At 36.3% G+C, this 12,301-nt stretch overlaps 1 long non-coding RNA gene across 1 annotated transcript in view; it reads right to left on the reverse strand.

Moving 5' to 3' along the window:
* Nucleotides 1-6,129: 6,129 nt before the first annotated feature.
* The window catches only part of LOC116558219, a 39,842-nt gene continuing 33,670 nt past the window's right edge, over nucleotides 6,130-12,301 (reverse strand). The window contains exon 3 of the long non-coding RNA XR_004271905.1: nucleotides 6,130-6,258. This is a non-coding gene — a long non-coding RNA (uncharacterized LOC116558219). The remainder of the gene's footprint in view (nucleotides 6,259-12,301) is intronic.

The raw sequence follows: 12,301 nt of genomic DNA on the forward strand, positions 1-12,301 counted from the left end.
TGCTAAGAATTTCGCCATCAAGCATGCCTCTGAGGTCAGGACCCAGCAGGTCCTAATCCACCAAAATACATACAATAAACTCCAGGGTCCTAACAGAGGGCCACATCAGAAGGTGAAAATATGCCTTTGGAAATGAATGCATCCAGAGTGTTAAAGCAGCTCTCCAATCTCATCTTCGGAAGTATGTAGATTGGGAGTTATTTTCTCAATGGTGAGGATGGATTCAAAATATTAAAAATAGACTATATCCTGGCCTGGTACAGTGACTCACTCCTGTAATGCCAGTGCTTTGGAAGGCTGAGGTGGGAGCATTGCTTGAGGCCAGGAGTTCCAGGCTGCAGTGAGCTATGACTGTGCCCCTGTACTCCAGCCTGGGTGACAGAGCAAGACCCCATCCTTACATAAAATAAAATAAAGAAAGAAAGAAAAAGAAAACAATTATTTCTCCTCAGCCAATTTATGTGCACAGAGGTGCTCTAGCCCCTCCTCCTCTCTATAAATACCCCTACCCAATGGGAAGAGATGTAACTTTCTTAATTGATGAATTTGGAAGAAGTACTTGAGCATGCTTAATTCTGCTCCTGCTCTCTACTTTTGGCCTTATCTTGTAAGCAAGAAACTTCTATTTTCTGATAGACAGTTCCTCGCCAGAGAACGCTCGATTTTCCTGTTTTTCCTGTCATAGGGATGAAGCATTAACAAGACCAATGCATCACATTCCCCAGATTTGCACTGTTTTGTAGTAATAAAGCTACTATTTTGTTCTTTGTCTCTCTGGTGTCTACATCTTTCTCTCAGTGATTTTGGAATTTGAAAAAGGATGTATTTATTGGTATCACAATACCTCTTTCATCTGGTAGAAGGAATGTTTAGATACCAGCTATGGTTTAAATGTGTCCTCCAGAGTTCAGGTGCTGGAAACTTAATCACCAGTGTTGGGAGGTGGGGCCCAATGGAGGCATTTAGGCCATGAGGGATCCACCCCCATGTACAGATTAATGCTGATTATGAAAGAACAACGTCTGTGGTATTCTTTTACAGCAACACAAAATGAGTCGAGGCAATACCATAAAGATAATTTCAATGATTTTGTTTTCTTTTGCTACATTAATAGACTCTTAATAACTTTTTGACTTCAGGCAAACAAGGATAAAATTAAAAGGAACAGTCACACAATCAGAAATCGTTCTTTTTAATATGTGTCGATTTGAAGTCATAAAAATTAGAAAATTGTCTTAGGGAAGAATTCTCAAATGGAGGGATGTGGTTTAAGAAATCCTACACGCATTTACAAGAAATGTCAGACTGAGAACAAACTACCATTTACTTCCTGTATCCTCTGTCTATTATATTTTCATTAATAGCAGTTTGAAGAAATTTGCATATTTTAGAAAAGAAGCCATACTTGCCAAGCTTTCTGCGAGAAGAGTCGTTTGATTCCCTGGTGACATCTTTAATAATAGTTTGTTCTCCATGCACTGAAAACAATCCTGCTCCTGGTGGCCTCAGGGCTTCTCTTCTGACTCTGATTTTCCTCTCCCAAAACCTCTAGATTAGCTGGCTTTGCAGATCCCTTACGCCAGGTCAAGTCTAGTCAACCTCTTTCTTCCCGCTACATGTGGTGCTCTTAACCATCTCCTTATTTTCAAGCTTTATTAATCAGAGACAATTCTTTTTCTTCCTCTTTATATACCAGACATGTATAGACAATAACAACCTCCTCCTAACATTAATACCTCACACACTTCTGGGTATGAGTCTAGGCCGTCTACAAGTGACTACTTTTGCTATGTACCCAACACTTCAAAAATGTTATGATACTTATAACAATACAAAAGTACATAGGCACAAGGTTATTCACTGCAGCATTCTTTGTAAATGCAAACTATTAGAAACAGCCCAAGTGCCATACGTAGAAGAGGGTTTGGGTAAACTAAGGTGTAGCCACACAATAGAGAACTATGCAGCAATAAAAAAGAATAAGAAGATACCTTATTAATTAAGATGGACAAATTTCTTGGATGTATTTTTAAGTGAAAAAATTCAAAACACATATGAATATCTGTTATATGCTAAGAAAATATGTGTGTAGCTAATAACATATGCAAAATAAATACAAGAAAGATAAACCAGAGAGAGTGAGATAAGTTACTTAGGTGGGGAAGATGACATTAAGGTAAAAAGAATGAGTAAATGAAAATGGGATAAAAGGATTGAAGTTATAAAAATCAGAAAATTGTCTTAAGGCCGGGCGCGGTGGCTCAAGCCTGTAATCCCAGCACTGTGGGAGGCCGAGGCGGGTGGATCACGAGGTCAAGAGATGGAGACCATCCTGGTCAACATGGTGAAACCCCGTCTCTACTAAAAACTACAAAAAATTAGCTGGGCATGGTGGTGCGTGCCTGTAATCCCAGCTACTCAGGAGGCTGAGGCAGGAGAATTGCCTGAACCCGGGAGACGGAGGTTGCGGTGAGCCGAGATGGCGCCATTGCACTCCAGCCTGGGTAACAAGAGCGAAACTCCGTCTCAAAAAAAAAAAAAAAAAAAAAAAAAAGAAAATTGTCTTAGGGAAGAATTCTCAAATGGAGGGATGTGGGTCAGGAAATCCTATATGCATTTACAAGAAATGTCAGACTGGAGTCATACTTCTCTGAGTACAACTTTTGTTATGGTTCTGACCTGTAGAACATACATGTATATGTACACATATAGTTATGTGCATATGTGCATGTGCATATGTGTGTGTTTGTATTATATACACATTTTCTAACCATATTTATTGCAAGCGCCTAGAAGCAATAATATCTTTGTAGGCATAAGCACACCTACCATCTGGATCTTGATATCTAAATGCAATTTCCCAAATATAAAAACCAAGACTCTTTGGAGAAATAGCTGATTTCAGGGTTGAGTAGAAAAAGTACAAGTTGAGCAGAGAATTTTTGTCATTCCAGAAAGTAAACACTCAAAAAATGATGGGATCAGTTTCAAACAACTCAGAGTCTAATTTGACATAACTCTCAATGGCCAAATCTAGGAAAATTCAAGGAAAGAGGTTATAACCCATAAAATACAATAGATATACATGAGTCCATGCTGATATAAGTAAATAAGTGAATGAATAAATAAGGAAGAAGAGATAACTCTTCCTTGCAGTAAAATTCCAATTAACATGCAAGAATAATGAATAATAATTCATCTTTAGGTGGTCAGTACATAAGGGCTACAGACAGGCATTGTGGGTAGATAATAAAATTAGTGGACAGAAGTATGAGAAACGGGACATTTTTATGGTCTCGAAATATCTCACCATAAGACATTCATTACAAAGAAAAAAATGGTCACCGTACAGTGATAAAATCTGGCAGACCCATCTTTATCAAGTGATCAAAATTAATGTCAGTAATAACAAACCACAACATAATGTTCTCCCTGTTATGTTGCACTGAGGAAGACTCATCACGCACTCATCACAATGCTACACATTAGGTTGCATTCTTTCCAAAAATGTGTAATCTCATTCTAATCATTTATAAAAATCAGCCAAGTCCAAATGGAAGGAGAGTCTAAAAAGTAAATTGCCAGTACTACAAGATTCAAAAGTATCAAGGTCGTGAACAATGAAGAAAGACTGAGAAACTACCACAGACTGGAAGTCACTAAACAAACTTGAAAACTAAACGCCCTACCAAATTCTGAATTGGATCCCAGACCACAAAAAAAAAAAAAAAAAAGGACATTAATGGGAAATTTGATGAAATTTGAATAATACATATACATTAGTTTGCAATCTCTAAATTTGAATGATATTAATGTTAGTTTCCTGCTTTTGATAATTGTAGTATGGCTAGGAAGGTTGTTAACATCGAAAGAAGCTGGATGAAGAAACATCAAGGGAAGCTGGATGTGTTACTTTTACAACTCACTGAGTCTAACATTATTTCAAAATAAAATTCTATACTTTATTCTCTCATTAACACTATTCTGTAGTTATTACTACCCCTACTCCATAAATGAAGAAACTGTGACCCAAAGAGAATGCACCGATTAAGATTACTAAACAAATGAGATGCTAAATCTGAGTTTATTTGAGTACTATGAACAAGTACTTTTAATATACTACACTGCTAAATCTTTCTTTGATAAATAATTCTAAAATTAGATGAGATCACTGTCATCTCTTTTCCTTGTGATACAGACAATAGTAATAAAATATTCCTGCTTTAGATAGAAAACAGAGGCCAAGAATAATTGTGTGATATTACAACAAATTGAAGAGTGATTGGTGACTTCCAAACAGACCTGGAATTAAAACCAATTTACCAAATTTATCAAAGAAAACAGTAATATCTCTGGAATCTTTATGGTCTACATTAGATGATATACTCTTTTAGTGCAAGGGTAGTCATTTAATGTAGAGCATAAAGATGCTGTTGTCTACCTTATCTTAAACTGCTAACATTTTTCAGGGATCTACTATATGGCAGACCTTTATATACAGTGTTGAATTTCATCTTCACAATCTTCCATGAGTTAGGAGCCAACATAATCTCCATTATCTCAGGAAGATAGGTGATGGGCTAGGTAACTTGTCTGATGGGAAATTTAGATCCAGACTTTTCATCTGATTACAGAGCCCATGCTCTTCCCAACTGCACAAAATAGTCAGTGTAAATGGAGGATAAGTACATTTAACTGTAGTATGTTGTTCTCATCTCTTTTTCCTTTGGTATCTTTGAAAACTCAATGCGCTTCTAGGACACAATTGTGAATGCTGGTTTCTTGAAAAGGTCAGGCAGTGCCCCTGAAGGTGCATTTTTCCATCACACACCATGCAAGCATATCTCTTCCAGCTCTATCCTTTATTGTTATGGATTTCCTATAATTTCAATTATGTTCTTTTTTTTTTTTTTTTGCAGCAGGTTAAATCAGATTTGAGGACAATAAAGGGTTAATGAAATGATTTGGTGTAATTACTCATTATACAACACCTCCCTTTTGGTTGAGGCCTTCTTTGGAATAGAAAAATAATTCTCCTTGGGCAGCAGCAACAAAGGAAGCTGATAAAGGAAGGGAGAGCTGCCTATTCTTTAGTGATTTTTATCGCAAATGGAAAAAGCATGTTATTTGTCAAAAATGCTGTTAGGAAACTCACTGAAAGATGAAAAGTGGGACCCAAAAAAAAAGACTCCCCTCCCAAAAAAAACACAACAGCCTGCTTTGCTCTTTCTCATTGCTGGGGAATGTTTGTATTTGCTTGTTTAAAATGACAGTTTGAAATGTAAGACAGAAAATGCCTGGTTGACAGGAGTCTTTGTTTCCTACTCTGCCTATTGTATTTGCATGCACTGTATATGTATAAATCTTGCTAACCCTCCCTCCTCCCCTCTGCGAAGCGTCTTGATAATGATGCGATTGGAACGCTTAAAACTCAAAGTTGTATCTTAATTGAAAGAGAGAGAAAAGGAAAACATTTAAAAAGACAGCAATAATAAAAATCTGGGCTTGTCTTTTACCTAAAGCAAAATGGATTCACTCTATACTTAATCTTTATTACACAGTCATTTTTGGAAGGTGTTTTGGTTGATGCCTGTCTCCTTTTTCTACAGCAAAAAGCATTTCTATAACTCAAGCTGTTAAAATCATGGATAGAAATGCCAAGGTTTTGGGGTTTTTCTTGCTTCCAGTGTGGAAGCATGGTACATCGCCTCCCACAAACCCTAAGTCATCACATCCCCTTTTCCACTGATAAATTGGTGATCATTGAAGCTGCATAAGAAAGCGAAGATTAAAGCAGGAAATCTCAAAAGATCTGTGTGCTTCATATTTTAGACAGCTTTCTGCATGAAACTGCTAAGGCGTAGATGGCAAGAAAACACTGGGCTCTAGTTGTATTTCAGCCCTTATCTGGTTTGAACACTAGAAAAGCTTCTTGCTAACAACTTTACCATGAGTCCCATTGCATTTCAGTCTTTAATTTAATAGGTGCCTTCCAAAAAAGCAAAGCTAATCATGACATTTCCCCATACAAAAGCATCTTTTAATTACCTCAATACAAAGAATAAAATTAAAATTGTTCAGATAGACATTTAAGGCCCTTCACAACTGTAGCCTTTTCTAGAACCTTACCACCTGTTTGTTTGTCACCTTTGACAGCCTTTGAAAAGTAGAATAGGATGATCAGTATCCTCTGACATGACTTGGTAGATTACTAGGTGAGTCAATATGATTATTTTCCTGGAGTTTGTGTTAGGAAATCTGGAGGGAAATCATTAAATTGTTAACAGAAAAATAAGTGGACAGATATAGAGGTAGATCTGAATTAATACTAAGGAGTTAGAATAGAATTTGAGAAGCTTTGCTGCAGAGATTTCTAGGGTTACTTAGGATTCAAATGACTGACTTGTTCAAGCTCAGAGACCTTGGTTTTGCTGCTGTTTCTGCTCCTTCTCAGCCTGGATGCTTTGTTTTGCTTGGTTTCCCTTCAAATCTATGCATATGGCTGAAATCCTTGTTTACTTATTTCCATGTCTATCCTTAAAATAAACTCTACATAGTTCAAGGTAGCCACAGTTGATTATTGAAGAACATGGGAGACAGGGTTGCTGAACTCCCAATCCTGTGCAGGCAAAAATCTGCATACAACTTTTGACTCCCCAAACGCTTAACTGCCAATAGTCTACTGTTGACTAGAAACCTTATTGATTACATGGAGTCAATTGTCAGATGTTTTATGTGTTCTATATATGATATACTATATTCTTACAGTAAAGTAAGCTAGAGAAAAGAAAAATGTTAAGAAATTCAGAAAGTAGGTTGGACATGGTGGCTCATGCCTGTAATCCCAACTCTTTTGGAGGCCAAAGTGCATGGATCAAAGTTCGAGAACAGCCTGGCCAGCATGGTGAAACCCTGTCTCTACTAAAAATACAAAAATTAGCTGTGCCATGGTGGTGTGTGCCTGTAATTCCAGCTACTCAGGAGGCTGAGGCAGGAGAATCGCTTGAACCCGGGAAGCGGAGGTTGCAGTGAGCCAAGATTGCACCACTGCATTCCAGCCTGGGTGACAGAGAAAGACTCTATCTAAAAATAAATAAATAAATTAGAAAGTAGAGAGAATATATTTACTATTTATTAACTGGAAATGGATCATCATAAAGGTCTTCATCCTCTTGATGAAGGCTGAGTAGGCTGAGGAAGAGGAGGCAGAGGAGGAGATGGTCTTGCTCTTTCAGAAGTGGCAGAGGTAGAAGAAAATCTGTGTGAGTGAACACTTGTAGTTAGTTCAAATCCTTTTTGTTCAAATGTCAACTGCATAGTGAGCTTATCATTACCCAAACATCGCCAGCACTACCAACTTAAGCTCTGCCAACAGGAATGAAATGGTAGATTGACCCTAAACTAACTTCCCTGGAAAATACTTTTCTAAAAGTTCTGGGTCCTGTCCAGAGCTTTTAAATCCTGTCCATTGGAAAACCACATTGTCCCCCAGACAGAGCTTGGTTCTACTCTATTTCACCATGTATTTTGCTTCTCTCTGTTACAGCATGTAGGGAATTCTTTGGGCTGCTACAACTACAAACCACCACTTAGTGACTGGAGACAGAGGACATTTCTGCTCTCACACCTTTTAGGCCTGAATTCAAAAATCAGTGTTGGTAGGACCACACTCCCTCTGAAGGCTCTAAGGAAGAATACTTCATTATTCCTTTTGGCTTCCAGGGGTCCTGGCACTCCTTAGATTGGGAAGCATAGCCCCAGCCTCTGCCTCTGTCTTCATCTGGCCTTCTTCCCTGTGTCTTTATGTGTCCCGTCTTCTGTCTTTTTAAAGGACATTAATCATCGGATTAAGGGACCACCAAAATCAAGATGATCTCATATGGAGATCCTGAACTTAAGTACATTTGCAAACGTTCTGACTCCAAATAAAGTCACATTCTGCTGATATACATGATCATATCTTTGGGGGACCACAATCCAACCTAATACAGAGCAGTTACCACATTATTTTATAGTTCACTTGGCTTTTCTTTGAGACTACAGACCCTCAACTGCAAGACTCATACCTTATTTTTTTATATCCTGGTATTTAGCAGTATCTGGCACATAGTTGAAATTCAATGAATAACACATTGAATAGATACATGAATAAAAATATTAAGCACTTGTATCTATATTTCTAGGCTTTAATTTCCTAATACTTAAAATGAAATCCTTACTTGGTTTTTCTGTCCACTTTTGGCATTTGATTAGTAGAATAAACAGCCAGAACACTAAAATTTGGGCCTCTCAACCTTCCGGTAAATCTTTCTGAAAAGATCATCCCTTATAGTTTTTGATAATTTAAGAGAACTATCTCTAAAAATAAGTCTTTTTTTTTTTTCTTTAAGTTGTTCTACGCAATGCTTCCTTTGGAGGTAAACCTGCATACAGGATTAGCAATATACATTCAATGCCCTTATGGTGATACATGTATCTTATAAGTCAAAAAACTGGGACTATAATCAGATAGGTAAGAACATTTTTATGGCAATAAAGCAAAAGAATATTTTGAATCAAGTGTAGTTGATACTATGCTCTACAGCCCAGATTTCTCCTTCAGAACTGAGACAAATATTCTGCCCACAGATGGGAGTAGCTGTGCACATGGCAGATGAGTCACTGTTAATGCCCTCCATGAAGGAGAACATTCTTACCTAAATCATGATATTCACTGGGGGCAAAGCTCAACCAGTGACAGGCCACTTGTGGGGAATGGTACAGGGTCTAAAGGCCCAGCCTCCATTCCTTAGGACAGGACACTTCTGAAGGGCCACCTTGCCACCAGGGAATCTTATGGGATCAAAGTTTCAGTGAAAATTCTCCTTTGGCTTAATTGTATTTCCAGTCAAGCATCAGTCCTGACGGCATCCTCCAATATTTTTGGGTGCATGTCCCCGCCCTACAGTTGCTTTATTTTGGGCCTAAACCTAAGATACCAAGCCTGTTCCAGAAGATCATTTAGCATATATTCTGTTTAGCTTTAGACTTTTTTAACTTAGTTGTTAATTTTATTTAACTGAGACATTGTAAGTGTACATATCGAGGGGGTAAAATTTGATGTTTCATTGCATATCTATGTTTTACAATGATCTTTCAGGGTCATTAGTGTATCTATCACCTCATACATTTATCATTTCTTTGTGGTGAGAACAGTCAAAAACCTCTCTTAGCTATTTGGTAATACACACTAGTTTACGGTTAACCGTAGTCACCCCACTGTGCAACACAACACCGGGAATTTATTTGTTCTATCTACTTGTAACTTTGTACCCACTGACCAACTTCTTTCCATCCTCTCCTTAGCTTCTCCCCTTGCCAGTCTCTGGTAACCACTCTTGAACTCTCTGCTTCTACGAAATCAAGTTTCGTTTTGTTTAATTCTACATATGAGTGAGATCAAGAACTATTATCTTTCTGTGGCTAGCTTATTTAGCTTAATATAATGTCCTCCAAGTTCGTCATGTAGTCACAAATGACAAGACTTCATCCATTTTTATGGCTGAATAGTATTCCATTATATGTGTGTGTACATATATAGATACCACATTTTAGTTATCTATTCATCTGTTGTTGCACACTTAGGTTGATTCTATATCTTGGCTATTGTAAATTATGCTGCAATAAACGTGGGAGTGCAGATAATCTCTCAACTTCTAATTTTATACTCTTTGAAAATATATGCAGTAATGGAATTGCTGGATCATAGGTAGGTTTTTAATTTTCTTTTTAATTTTCTGAGCAACCTCCATACTATTTTCCATATGGTTGTACTATTTACAGTTCCCCCCAAGTGTGCAAGTAACCCCTTTTCTCCACATCCTTGACAACATCTATTTTCTTTTATGTTTTTGATAATAGCCATTCTACTTAAAGGGAGGTGGTACTTCATGGTGAATTTGATTTGCAGTTCCCTGATGATTGATTAGTGATGGTAAGCATTTTAAAAAGATTCCTGTGGGTGATTTGTATGTTCCTTTTTCTTTTTTCTTTCTCTTTTTTTAATTAATTTTTATTAAGGTCTTTTGCTCATTTTAAAATCAAGTTACTTGTCTTTTTGCTATCTAATTGAGTTTCTTATGTAGTCTGGATGTTAAAGCCTTGTTAGATGTGTAATTTGTAAACATTTTCTTTCATTTTGTATATTTTCTCTTCTCTCTGTTAATAGTTTCATTTGTTGTACTTTTTAGATTGATGTAATCTCATTTGTCTATTTTTGTGCTTTTGAGGTCTTGTTTAAAATATCCTTGCTCAGCCCAATGTCATGCAATCTTTCCCCTGTGTGTTTTCTTTCATAATTTTCATAATTTTCCATCTTACATTTAAGTCTTTATTCCACTTGAGTGGTTTTTTCTATATGGTGACAGGTAGAGGTCTCATTCTTCTATATGTAGATATCCAATTTTTCCAGCACTGTTTATTGAAAATATTGTCTTTTCTACAATCTGTGTTCTTAGCAACTTTGTTGAAAATCAATTTGCTGAAGATCTATGAATTTAATTCTGGGCTCTCTGCTCTGTTCCACTGATCCGTGTCTGTTTTTATGTCATGGTTACTATATGTCGGTAATATATTTTGAAGTCAGGTAGTTTGATGCTTCCAGCTTTTTTTTTTTTTTTTTTTTTTTTTTTTTTTTTTTTGCTGAGGATTGCTTTGGCTACTCAGAGTCTTTTGTGGTTTTATATTAATTTTAGATTTTTTTTCCTATTTTTTGAAGAGTGTTCTTAGAATTTTGATAGGGATTGCATTACATCTGTAGATCTGTTTGAGTAGTTTTAACTACCATCACTTTAGCTATTTTAACAATACTAATTGCTTCAATCCATTCCTGTGGGGCATCTTTCCATATTTTTCTGTCTTTTTAAATGTCTTGCGTCACTGTTTAATAGTTCTCAGTGTAGAGATCTTTAGCCTCTTTGGTTAAATTTATTCCTAGGAAGCTTAATTTTTGTGGCCATTGTAAGTGAAATTATTATTATTTATTTTTCAGATAGTTCACTACTGGCATATCATGAATTTTGTATGTGAATTTTATATCCTGCAATTTATCTGAATTTGTTTGTTAGTTCTAACAGGTTTGTTGTTGTTTTTTAAATCTTTAGGGTTTTCTCTATATCATGTCTTTTGCAAACAGGACAATTTGACTTCCTCTTCCCAATTTGGATGACTTTTTTTTCTCTCTTGGCTAATTTCTCTGGCCAGCACTTCCAGTACTATGTTGAATAGGAGTGGTAAAAGTGGGAGTTCTTATTTGTTCTTGATCTCAGAGGAAATGAGTTAAGCTTTTTTCTCTGTTCAGCATGATGTTAGCTGTGACCCTGGCATCTATAGCCTTTATTGTGTTGAAGTACATACTTTCTATGCCTAATTTGTTATAATTTTTATTATGATGGGAGATTGAGTTTTGTCAAAGGACTTTGTTGCATCTGTTGAAATGACCATATATTTTTTGTCTTTCTGTCTACTAATGTGGAGTATCACATTTATAGATTTCTGTAAATTGTCCTTGCATGCCTGGGATGACCTCCGTTGATCATAGTGAATGATCTTTGTAATGTACTGATGGCTTTGGTTTGCTAGTGTCTTGTTGGGAATTTTTGAATCTATGGTCATCAGACCTACTAAACTGTAGATTGTTGTTTTGTTTTGTATGTGTGTGTGTGTGCGTGTGTGTGTGTGTGTCCTTTTCTGATTCTGCAATCAGGGTAATGCCAGCCTCATAGAATGAGTTTGGAAGTATTCCTTCCTTCTCAGTTTTTGAAATAGTTTAGAAATATTTGGTATTATTATTATTTGAATGTTTAATGCAGCTCAACAGTGAAGTCATCAGATCTGAGTTTCGTGTGTAGTTTGAGCTTGTTTCTCTGGTACCTTGAGTTGAACCATTAGCTTATTTATTAGAAGTCTTTCTTTTTTTTGAGGTAGGCATTTATTATTATATATTTTCTACTTAGAATTGTTTTTGTTGTGTCTTCTATATTTGGTATGATGTGTTTTCATTCTCGTTTGTCTCAAAATTTTTAATTCTTAAAAATTTTATTAACTGCTTGATCTTTTAAAAGCATGTTGTTTAATTTTTATGTATTCAAAAAGTTTAGAAAGTTTTTCTTGTTGTCAATTTATATGGTTTAACATCATTGTGGTTGGAAAAGATACCTGATATTATCCCTGTCTTTGATGAATCTCATACAGGCAGCATATAGTTAGCTTTTCTGCTTTCTATTTGTTTTTGTTGTTGTTTATATCCATACAGCCCCTCTGT

The sequence above is a fragment of the Sapajus apella genome, unplaced genomic scaffold (genome assembly GCF_009761245.1).
Source record: "Sapajus apella isolate SASKATOON/1434 unplaced genomic scaffold, GSC_monkey_1.0 scaffold21, whole genome shotgun sequence".
NCBI lineage: Eukaryota > Metazoa > Chordata > Mammalia > Primates > Cebidae > Sapajus > Sapajus apella.